The following is an 11,839-nucleotide window of genomic DNA, read 5'->3' on the forward strand; positions in this document are numbered from 1 at the left end:
TATGTATGTATGTATGTATGTATGTATGTATGTATGTATGTATGTATGTATGTATGTATGTATGTATGTATGTATGTATGTATGTGTGTGTGTGTGTGTGTGTGTGTGTGTGTGTGTGTGTGTGTGTGTGTGTGTGTGTGTGTGTGTGTGTGTGTGTGTGTGTGTGTGTGTGCGTGCGTGTGTGTGTGTGTGTGTGTATGTATGTATGTATGTATGTATGTATGTGTGTATGTATGTATGTATGTATGGATGGATGGATGGATGGATGGATGGATGGATGGTAACTTTATTAAGATGCCGGCAAACGGCGGTTTAAAGTGACGCGATGCTGGCCAAGCGTCGATCCGGGGTTTTGCTCTAGTCTGCATTACCTCATTTTGGCCGCTTGTGGTGGGTTGTGAGGCTTGTACTTATCGATCCCACCCCGGGCCTGCTTGACGGCCCATATAATAATGTCCTCGTCTGTACTTTGCAAAGCATTCTGAAGTTCCAGTGGGTATGTCTTGTATCATTATCGACTTATTCCGGGACTGTTTTGCAACGACATCCAGGGTTAGACAGACACGGCTCACAAAGCATCGAATTATAGTTGACGACAACCAGAGACCATTACGTCAGTCGCCTTATCGGGTCTCTTCAAAGGAGAGGGATGCACGGAAATGCTCCAGAACGACGTGATCCAGCTATCGACGAGCCCAATGGGCGTCGCCTGTTGAGCTAGTGGCGAAGAAAGAGGGACCTACAGTTCTCCGTTGATTACCGCCGTCTAAACAAGGTTACCAAAAAAGACATTTATCCTCTACCGCGCATTGATGATTCCCTAGACCGTCTGCGCCACGCCAAATATTTCTCATCTCTCGATTTAAGCAGTGGTTACTGGCAGATAAAGGTGGACGAACGCGACCGGGAGAAGACCGCCTTTATTACCCCGGACGGTTTGTACGAATTACGGGTTCTTCCTTTCGGCCTATGCTCGGCTCCTGCGACCTTCCAGCGGACGATGGACACTGTGCTTTCTGACCTAAAATGGCAGTCTTCCCTGGTGTACCTGGATTACGTTGTCATTTTTTCTGACACTTTTAAGGAACACCTGAGTCGCCTGCCAGTCGTTTTCGAAGCCATTTGTTCAACCGTTATGTCCTTTAAGCCAGAAAAGTGTCATTTCGCTGTTCAAGAGCTGAAGTTTCTGGGCCACATTGTGAGTGCCAAGGGCATTAGCCCAGACCCCGATAAGACAGCCGCCGTAGCTGTTTTCTCCATCCCAACTAACACGTGAAGCGTGCGTCGTTTTCTGGATCTTTGTGTCTACTATCGTCGTTTTGTGAAAAACTTCTCGCGGATAGCTGAGTCCCTAACTCACCTTAGAAAAGAAAACGAACCGTTCTCCTGGGGTCTAGAGTCGCAACGATCCTTTGAGACACTACGAACTCTTCTACAAGGGGGCGCCTATACTTGGTCACTTTGACGAGCAAGCCGACTCAGAACTGCACAGAGACGCAAGTAACGACGGCCTTGGAGCGGTGTTTGTTCAGTGGCAGGATGGCCTGGAACGCGTAATCCCATATGCAAGCCGCACCTTATCCCGGCCACAGATGAACTGCTCCATTACCGAAAAGGAGTGTCTTGCTATTGTGTGGGCAGTTACAAAATTTCGCCCCTACTTGTATGGCCGGCCTTACCGAGTAGTAAGCGATCACCACTCACTCTGTTGGTTGGCGAGCCTCAAAGATCCTTCAGGGCGGCAAGCACGCTGGAGGCTTCGACTGCAAGAATTTGAATATGACCATCGTCTATAAATCATGCAAGAAGCACAGTGATGGAGACTGCTTGTCCCGCGCGCCCCTTCCGCATAACAGCACTGAGTTCGATAACGATTCTCTTTTCCTTGGCGCTATTTCCGCGGACACTTTGGCTCAACAACAAAGAGACGATCTTGAACTATGGCATCTCATTCAGTATCTAGAAGGAAATAATCCGGCTCCGCCCCGAATCTTCTCGCGCGCATTGTCATCGTTCTATTTACGAGATGGGATCCTGTACAAGAACTACAGGTCGACGGAAACTAATTACCTTCTGGTCGTACCTAAGGCTTTTCACTACGAAGTCCTGCAGGCGTCCCGCGACGACCCTTCTTCTGGTCACCTAGGTGTTTCCCGAACATTGGCACGCATACGCCAGAAGTATTATTGGCCTAAAGTCAATGCGGTGGTCAAGCGCCACGTCAAAACGTGCCTGGAGTGCCAACGTCGAAAGAGGCCGCCGGCTAAGCCAGCTGGACTGCTACAACCTATTGATCCTCTCCAAGTCCCGTTTCAACAAGTCGATTTGGATTTACTCAGCCGTTTCCGGAGTCCTCGCTTCGTAGTCGGTACATTGTAGTTGCCACCGACTATCTCAGCCGATACTTATAACGAAAGCTCTTCCCCTCGGAACCGCTGCTGAAATTGCGACCTTTTTTTACGCAGAGCATTGTACTTCGTCACGGTGCACCCGCAGTCATTATAACTGACAGAGGAATTTAATCGGTTTCACCTCGGCGCTCACGCATGAGGTTATGCGACTCATTGGCACAAGCCACTTTAGAACAACCGCTTATCACCCGCCAACAAATGGACTCACCGAACGGCTTAATAAGACAATCGCCGATATGATTTCAATGTATGTCGACGAGGACCATCGAGACTGGGACGCAATACTTCTCTATGTAACCTTAGCACATAATACTGCGCCGTAAGAAACAATGCACTTCACTCCGTTTCGTTTAGTCCAAGGCTGCGAAGCAATGACTATGCTAGACGCAATGCTGCTAGTGTTAATCCTGCAGTCATGAATGGAGATGAGTTTGTTCAGCATGCCGAGGCCGCCCGGCAACTTGTTTGACAGGGTATCCGGCGCCAGCAAGAAAAAGACGCTCACCGGTATAACCTACGCCACAGAAATGCGAGTTACAAGCCGGAGAACGAGTTTGGATTTGGAGCCAAATCCGTGTAAGATGGCAGGCTGAAAAGCTACTTCGGCGATACTTTGGCCCGTATGAGGTAGTCCGTCAACTTAGCGAAGTGAACTATGAAGTTCTTCACCAGGGAACTGTCCGCTCCTCTCGACGACCAACTTCCGAAGTGGTTCGCGCTGCACGAATGAAGCAGTACCATGTTCGTTAGCCGCTCGTTCGCCCCAGCCACCCGACACTACCGATGTTCCTTGTTGCTCGGTTCGCCAACCGTTAGCGCCGAGGACGGTACCTTTCAAAGAGGGGAAGTAATGCCGCATTCCTAATCACTATTGTGGCGCCGTCATGCAGTCGGACTTGATTACCGACGTTTCAGCTGGCCTTAGCCACGCTAGTGGCCCCCACCGTTCTTTGTCTTCCTTTCTCGAGCTCCGGCCAGCCTTGCCACGTCCCCAGTGCCGTGTATTGTGTATAAACCCAGCTTCTAACCTTATGGCGGTTTGACAGTGACAATATGAATGGCCGTGGCTTATATAATCTTTGTACTTCAACGCCCGAAAGTAAAACATCAGTCATGAGAGTTAGGGGATGAGAAACGTACTTTTCAAAGAGTGGAAGTGCACATATAATATTAGAAACCGCGTGTTAACTCACGATATTCAACTACACCTTCAGCGTTTGATGGTTGACAACTAATTTATACAACAACAAAAAGTTAAAGATAAGCTTTTGTTAACTCTGTGCTATATGAAAGCATCTACACACGTAATAAGGCACGAGTTCGCGAGTTCGCGTGTCTCTCAGGGCAACGGCCAGAGCACGTGCTAAAGAGGAGGTGCATAGGATAAAGTTAGGAGCGATAGTATTGTTCATAACAGGCAGTTGTATTATATTATTTATTGCACACTACTCATGTGCACCGCATTTCAGCGCCCGAAGCAAGTATTCTCTGTCAGGGTCGTTATGAAAAAGTACTTCGTCTGAACTGGTGCCTCCACGTGAAAAGCACTGAAGCCCAAACTGCCCAATTGAAATCGAAGTCAACTTTGGTCGAAAGTAGCAAAATTGGGAGATCTCATGCAAATCGTGGGCGTGCTTGTTGTATATTGTAGCATTACACACTTGCAGCGGTTGACGTTAGTTTTCTGAATTTTCGCTCAAGCAAACACTCCGCATTGGCGATCTGTACTTCAATAAAGCTCCTCAGAAGGGGCGACGTTCTTTGCGTTTGCAGGCGTGGCGCAGCAATCTGTTCGCCATTAGTTCTCTACGTTTACGCCATTTATACAAAGTGGTTAGTGACGAGTCGGAGCGTACCTACAAAATGGCATTCATATGTTTAATAAAATAACTTGTTATTACGGCAGAACGGATCGCAGACGAATTCCTTCCTGAATTTCATATTTTCGATTGAGTTCGGCGTCGTCTATATTAGTTCTTTGTAGCTCGTGCATTTATAAGATGTATAAAATTTTTTCCAGTTATATAAGTTTATATATGAAAATTCCTAATATTGCCATTCCGTTCGCGTTCACTGTTTCAATGCATCTCTGCAGGTCACGATTCGAGATTTCTCTTATTTTCGCTATCAGCCGGGTTAAAATGAGTCCGTACAACTGGCACAGTTTTGGATTCCCTCTGCGTCAGTGATGCAACTGAAACTCGTAGTATACCCGCGTGATTAAATGTTTTCTAGAGACGAGCCCGCCCTGCTTACCGCGAACAGACGAGCGGAAGTCACTAATACCTCACAGCTGTGCGATACTCATACCACAGTGTTTAGCTTGCGTATCTTCAACTTTGAACCACTGCTTTCTAGGAAAAACATTATGCTAGTACTGCTGCGCTGGGGCCAGGGCGTACGAATGTCAGCGAGAAACAGCCGTAGCTCAGTACATGGCTGAGATGAATTGCTTATTTAAGCCGCAAACAGTCTTCGAAATACTCATACCACAGTGTTTAGCTTGCGTATCTCCAACTTTGAACCACTGCTTTCTAGGAAAAACATTATGCTAGTACTGCTGCGCTGGGGCCAGGGCGTACGAATGTCAGCGAGAAACAGCCGCAGCTCAGTACATGGCTGAGATGAATTGCTTATTTAAGCCGCAAACAGTCTTCGAAATACTCATACCACAGTGTTTAGCTTGCGTATCTCCAACGTTGAACCACTGCTTTCTAGGAAAAACATTATGCTAGTACTGCTGCGCTGGGGCCAGGGCGTACGAATGTCAGCGAGAAACAGCCGCACCTCAGTACATGGCTGAGATGAATTGCTTATTTAAGCCGCAAACAGTCTTCGAAATACTCATACCACAGTGTTTAGCTTGCGTATCTCCAACTTTGAACCACTGCTTTCTAGGAAAAACATTATGCTAGTACTGCTACGCTGGGGCCAGGGCGTACGAATGTCAGCGAGAAACAGCCGCAGCTCAGTACATGGCTGAGATGAATTGCTTATTTAAGCCGCAAACAGTCTTCGAAATACTCATACCACAGTGTTTAGCTTGCGTATCTCCAACTTTGAACCACTGCTTTCTAGGAAAAACATTATGCTAGTACTGCTACGCTGGGGCCAGGGCGTACGAATGTCAGCGAGAAACAGCCGCAGCTCAGTACATGGCTGAGATGAATTGCTTATTTAAGCCGCAAACATTCTTCGAAATACTCATACCACAGTGTTTAGCTTGCGTATCTCCAACTTTGAACCACTGCTTTCTAGGAAAAACATTATGCTAGTACTGCTACGCTGGGGCCAGGGCGTACGAATGTCAGCGAGAAACTGCCGCAGCTCAGTACATGGCTGAGATGAATTGATTATTTAAGCCGCAAACAGTCTTCGAAATACTCATACCACAGTGTTTAGCTTGCGTATCTCCAACTTTGAACCACTGCTTTCTAGGAAAAACATTATGCTAGTACTGCTACGCTGGGGCCAGGGCGTACGAATGTCAGCGAGAAACAGCCGCAGCTCAGTACATGGCTGAGATGAATTGCTTATTTAAGCCGCAAACAGTCTTCGAAATACTCATACCACAGTGTTTAGCTTGCGTATCTCCAACTTTGAACCACTGCTTTCTAGGAAAAACATTATGCTAGTACTGCTGCGCTGGGGCCAGGGCGTACGAATGTCAGCGAGAAACAGCCGCAGCTCAGTACATGGCTGAGATGAATTGCTTATTTAAGCCGCAAACAGTCTTCGAAATACTCATACCACAGTGTTTAGCTTGCGTATCTCCAACTTTGAACCACTGCTTTCTAGGAAAAACATTATGCTAGTACTGCTGCGCTGGGGCCAGGGCGTACGAATGTCAGCGAGAAACAGCCGCAGCTCAGTACATGGCTGAGATGAATTGCTTATTTAAGCCGCAAACAGTCTTCGAAATACTCATACCACAGTGTTTAGCTTGCGTATCTCCAACTTTGAACCACTGCTTTCTAGGAAAAACATTATGCTAGTACTGCTGCGCTGGGGCCAGGGCGTACGAATGTCAGCGAGAAACAGCCGCAGCTCAGTACATGGCTGAGATGAATTGCTTATTTAAGCCGCAAACAGTCTTCGAAATACTCATACCACAGTGTTTAGCTTGCATATCTCCAACTTTGAACCACTGCTTTCTAGGAAAAACATTATGCTAGTACTGCTGCGCTGGAGCCAGGGCGTACGAATGTCAGCGAGAAACAGCCGCAGCTCAGTACATGCCTGAGATGAATTGCTTATTTAAGCCGCAAACAGTCTTCGAAATACTCATACCACAGTGTTTAGCTTGCGTATCTCCAACTTTGAACCACTGCTTTCTAGGAAAAACATTATGCTAGTACTGCTGCGCTGGGGCCAGGGCGTACGAATGTCAGCGAGAAACAGCCGCAGCTCAGTACATGGCTGAGATGAATTGCTTATTTGAGCCGCAAACAGTCTTCGAAATACTCATACCACAGTGTTTAGCTTGCGTATCTCCAACTTTGAACCACTGCTTTCTAGGAAAAACATTATGCTAGTACTGCTGCGCTGGGGCCAGGGCGGACGAATGTCAGCGAGAAACAGCCGCAGCTCAGTACATGGCTGAGATGAATTGCTTATTTAAGCCGCAAACAGTCTTCGAAATACTCATACCACAGTGTTTAGCTTGCGTATCTCCAACTTTGAACCACTGCTTTCTAGGAAAAACATTATGCTAGTACTGCTGCGCTGGGGCCAGGGCGTACGAATGTCAGCGAGAAACAGCCGCAGCTCAGTACATGGCTGAGATGAATTGCTTATTTAAGCCGCAAACAGTCTTCGAAATACTCATACCACAGTGTTTAGCTTGAATATCTCCAACTTTGAACCACTGCTTTCTAGGAAAAACATTATGCTAGTACTGCTGCGCTGGGGCCAGGGCGTACGAATGTCAGCGAGAAACAGCCGCAGCTCAGTACATGGCTGAGATGAATTGCTTATTTAAGCCGCAAACAGTCTTCGAAATACTCATATCACAGTGTTTAGCTTGCGTATCTCCATCTTTGAACCACTGCTTTCTAGGAAAAACATTATGCTAGTACTGCTGCGCTGGGGCCAGGGCGTACGAATGTCAGCGAGAAACAGCCGCAGCTCAGTACATGGCTGAGATGAATTGCTTAATTAAGCCGCAAACAGTCTTCGAAATACTCATACCACAGTGTTTAGCTTGCGTATCTCCAACTTTGAACCACTGCTTTCTAGGAAAAACATTGTGCTAGTACTGCTGCGCTGGGGCCAGGGCGTACGAATGTCAGCGAGAAACAGCCGCAGCTCAGTACATGGCTGAGATGAATTGCTTATTTAAGCCGCAAACAGTCTTCGAAATACTCATACCACAGTGTTTAGCTTGCGTATCTCCAACTTTGAACCACTGCTTTCTAGGAAAAACATTATGCTAGTACTGCTGCGCTGGGGCCAGGCCGTACGAATGTCAGCGAGAAACAGCCGCAGCTCAGTACATGGCTGAGATGAATTGCTTATTTAAGCCGCAAAAAGACTTCGAAATACTCATATCACAGTGTTTAGCTTGCGTATCTCCAACTTTGAACCACTGCTTTCTAGGAAAAACATTATGCTAGTACTGCTGCGCTGGGGCCAGGGCGTACGAATGTCAGCGAGAAACAGCCGCAGCTCAGTACATGGCTGAGATGAATTGCTTATTTAAGCCGCAAACAGTCTTCGAAATACTCATACCACAGTGTTCAGCTTGCGTATCTCCAACTTTGAACCACTGCTTTCTAGGAAAAACATTACGCTAGTACTGCTGCGCTGGGGCCAGGGCGTACTAATGTCAGCGAGAAACAGCCGCAGCTCAGTACATGGCTGAGATAAATTGCTTATTTAAGCCGCAAACAGTCTTCGAAATACTCATACCACAGTGTTTAGCTTGCGTATCTCCAACTTTGAACCACTGCTTTCTAGGAAAAACATTATGCTAGTACTGCTGCGCTGGGGCCAGGGCGTACGAATGTCAGCGAGAAACAGCCGCAGCTCAGTACATGGCTGAGATGAATTGCTTATTTAAGCCGCAAACAGTCTTCGAAATACTCATACCACAGTGTTTAGCTTGCGTATCTCCAACTTTGAACCACTGCTTTCTAGGAAAAACATTATGCTAGTACTGCTGCGCTGGGGCCAGGGCGTACGAATGTCAGCGAGAAACAGCCGCAGCTCAGTACATGGCTGAGATGAATTGCTTATTTAAGCCGCAAACAGTCTTCGAAATACTCATACCACAGTGTTTAGCTTGCATATCTCCAACTTTGAACCACTGCTTTCTAGGAAAAACATTATGCTAGTACTGCTGCGCTGGAGCCAGGGCGTACGAATGTCAGCGAGAAACAGCCGCAGCTCAGTACATGCCTGAGATGAATTGCTTATTTAAGCCGCAAACAGTCTTCGAAATACTCATACCACAGTGTTTAGCTTGCGTATCTCCAACTTTGAACCACTGCTTTCTAGGAAAAACATTATGCTAGTACTGCTGCGCTGGGGCCAGGGCGTACGAATGTCAGCGAGAAACAGCCGCAGCTCAGTACATGGCTGAGATGAATTGCTTATTTGAGCCGCAAACAGTCTTCGAAATACTCATACCACAGTGTTTAGCTTGCGTATCTCCAACTTTGAACCACTGCTTTCTAGGAAAAACATTATGCTAGTACTGCTGCGCTGGGGCCAGGGCGGACGAATGTCAGCGAGAAACAGCCGCAGCTCAGTACATGGCTGAGATGAATTGCTTATTTAAGCCGCAAACAGTCTTCGAAATACTCATACCACAGTGTTTAGCTTGCGTATCTCCAACTTTGAACCACTGCTTTCTAGGAAAAACATTATGCTAGTACTGCTGCGCTGGGGCCAGGGCGTACGAATGTCAGCGAGAAACAGCCGCAGCTCAGTACATGGCTGAGATGAATTGCTTATTTAAGCCGCAAACAGTCTTCGAAATACTCATACCACAGTGTTTAGCTTGAATATCTCCAACTTTGAACCACTGCTTTCTAGGAAAAACATTATGCTAGTACTGCTGCGCTGGGGCCAGGGCGTACGAATGTCAGCGAGAAACAGCCGCAGCTCAGTACATGGCTGAGATGAATTGCTTATTTAAGCCGCAAACAGTCTTCGAAATACTCATATCACAGTGTTTAGCTTGCGTATCTCCATCTTTGAACCACTGCTTTCTAGGAAAAACATTATGCTAGTACTGCTGCGCTGGGGCCAGGGCGTACGAATGTCAGCGAGAAACAGCCGCAGCTCAGTACATGGCTGAGATGAATTGCTTAATTAAGCCGCAAACAGTCTTCGAAATACTCATACCACAGTGTTTAGCTTGCGTATCTCCAACTTTGAACCACTGCTTTCTAGGAAAAACATTGTGCTAGTACTGCTGCGCTGGGGCCAGGGCGTACGAATGTCAGCGAGAAACAGCCGCAGCTCAGTACATGGCTGAGATGAATTGCTTATTTAAGCCGCAAACAGTCTTCGAAATACTCATACCACAGTGTTTAGCTTGCGTATCTCCAACTTTGAACCACTGCTTTCTAGGAAAAACATTATGCTAGTACTGCTGCGCTGGGGCCAGGCCGTACGAATGTCAGCGAGAAACAGCCGCAGCTCAGTACATGGCTGAGATGAATTGCTTATTTAAGCCGCAAAAAGTCTTCGAAATACTCATATCACAGTGTTTAGCTTGCGTATCTCCAACTTTGAACCACTGCTTTCTAGGAAAAACATTATGCTAGTACTGCTGCGCTGGGGCCAGGGCGTACGAATGTCAGCGAGAAACAGCCGCAGCTCAGTACATGGCTGAGATGAATTGCTTATTTAAGCCGCAAACAGTCTTCGAAATACTCATACCACAGTGTTCAGCTTGCGTATCTCCAACTTTGAACCACTGCTTTCTAGGAAAAACATTACGCTAGTACTGCTGCGCTGGGGCCAGGGCGTACTAATGTCAGCGAGAAACAGCCGCAGCTCAGTACATGGCTGAGATAAATTGCTTATTTAAGCCGCAAACAGTCTTCGAAATACTCATACCACAGTGTTTAGCTTGCGTATCTCCAACTTTGAACCACTGCTTTCTAGGAAAAACATTATGCTAGTACTGCTGCGCTGGGGCCAGGGCGTACGAATGTCAGCGAGAAACAGCCGCAGCTCAGTACATGGCTGAGATGAATTGCTTATTTAAGCCGCAAACAGTCTTCGAAATACTCATATCACAGTGTTTAGCTTGCGTATCTCCAACTTTGAACCACTGCTTTCTAGGAAAAACATTATGCTTGTACTGCTGCGCTGGGGCCAGGGCGTACGAATGTCAGCGAGAAACAGCCGCAGCTCAGTACATGGCTGAGATGAATCGCTTATTTAAGCCGCAAACAGTCTTCGAAATACTCACACCACAGTGTTTAGCTTGCGTATCTCCAACTTTGAACCACTGCTTTCTAGGAAAAACATTATGCTAGTACTGCTGCGCTGGGGCCAGGGCGTACGAATGTCAGCGAGAAACAGCCGCAGCTCAGTACATGGCTGAGATGAATTGCTTATTTAAGCCGCAAACAGTCTTCGAAATACTCATACCACAGTGTTTAGCTTGCGTATCTCCAACTTTGAACCACTGCTTTCTAGGAAAAACATTATGCTAGTACTGCTGCGTTTGGGCCAGGGCGTACGAATGTCAGCGAGAAACAGCCGCAGCTCAGTACATGGCTGAGATGAATTGCTTATTTAAGCCGCAAACAGTCTTCGAAATCCTCATACCACAGTGTTTAGCTTGCGTATCTCCAACTTTGAACCACTGCTTTCTAGGAAAAACATTATGCTAGTACTGCTGCGCTGGGGCCAGGGCGTACGAATGTCAGCGAGAAACAGCCGCAGCTCAGTACATGGCTGAGATGAATTGCTTATTTAAGCCGCAAACAGTCTTCGAAATACTCATACCACAGTGTTTAGCTTGCGTATCTCCAACTTTGAACCACTGCTTTCTAGGAAAAACATTATGCTAGTACTGCTGCGCTGGAGCCAGGGCGTACGAATGTCAGCGAGAAACAGCCGCAGCTCAGTACATGCCTGAGATGAATTGCTTATTTAAGCCGCAAACAGTCTTCGAAATACTCATACCACAGTGTTTAGCTTGCGTATCTCCAACTTTGAACCACTGCTTTCTAGGAAAAACATTATGCTAGTACTGCTGCGCTGGGGCCAGGGCGTACGAATGTCAGCGAGAAACAGCCGCAGCTCAGTACATGGCTGAGATGAATTGCTTATTTAAGCCGCAAACAGTCTTCGAAATACTCATACCACAGTGTTTAGCTTGCGTATCTCCAACTTTGAACCACTGCTTTCTAGGAAAAACATTATGCTAGTACTGCTGCGCTGGGGCCAGGGCGGACGAATGT

This window comes from Amblyomma maculatum, chromosome 10 (genome assembly GCF_055883805.1).
Source record: "Amblyomma maculatum isolate TAMU_Amacu chromosome 10, ASM5588380v1, whole genome shotgun sequence".
In the NCBI taxonomy this organism is placed as follows: domain Eukaryota; kingdom Metazoa; phylum Arthropoda; class Arachnida; order Ixodida; family Ixodidae; genus Amblyomma; species Amblyomma maculatum.